Here is a 960-nt window from a genome sequence, read left to right on the forward strand (position 1 = left end):
TCGGCACAGCCTAAACCCTAGGGCTTAGAAGAGTATTTATAGGGTGTTGTCTAGGTTTAAGGTTTTGTAAGGGTAGAAACGTCTTTTCTTTTTAAGTGCGTGCATGGCAAGGGACGGCGTAGGAAGCTTTGAGAACGTGGTGAAGACTTGGACTGGGCCGCCGTGGTGGTCGCTGGTCAGGCCTTCAATAAAAAGTCCATTGGCCTGATGGTTCTCCTTACGTCGGTTTGTAACACGTCTCGGTAAATCGGGCATAACTTCCTGATGGTTCAATGGATTGACTTGATTCTACTTCGAGGAAAACTATGACTCTCTCAGCTTTCCATAGACACCAAGTACGTCGAAATGCGAGTTCTGAAAGGTCTTCAAAAGTTTCCCGTACTGTAAAGATCTGAAACTTTCCTAAAACGTATTTTCCTTGTCTTTTGGTCCTTTTTGCTATAAAACCTGTAAAACCTTCTTGAAATCTAAAATACTTGATAATAGACAGTAAAGCATTGAAATCATACTAAACTCTTCCTAAATGCATACTAAAACTATAGCTAAAATGGGTAAAATAATGATGTTATCAACATCATATGATTAGTGATCCTAAGTTAATTAGTGAAATTTAAACCTGCTGTTGGTATTGTTATTATCGCAAATGGTGAAAAGATTTCTGTTGAAGGAATCGGAAAATTAAAATTGTTTGATAAAACCTCTAATGCTTTCTATATGCCTAGGTTTACTTCAAATCTTCTATCAGTTAAAAGAGCCACTACTGATTTAAACTGTTATGCAATTTTTGTTCCTAACAATGTTCATTTTCAGGATATTGAGACAAGTAAAGTTCTTGGCCAAGGAGTCACTAAGGAGGATCTCTATGCGCTTGAGGACTTGAACCTATCTTCTTCTTCATATTGTTTTAATTCTGTTGTTTTTAAAGCGAATAGTACCATTTGGCATGCTAGACTAGGACAC

Source organism: Camelina sativa, chromosome 4 (genome assembly GCF_000633955.1).
Source record: "Camelina sativa cultivar DH55 chromosome 4, Cs, whole genome shotgun sequence".
NCBI classification, from domain to species: domain Eukaryota; kingdom Viridiplantae; phylum Streptophyta; class Magnoliopsida; order Brassicales; family Brassicaceae; genus Camelina; species Camelina sativa.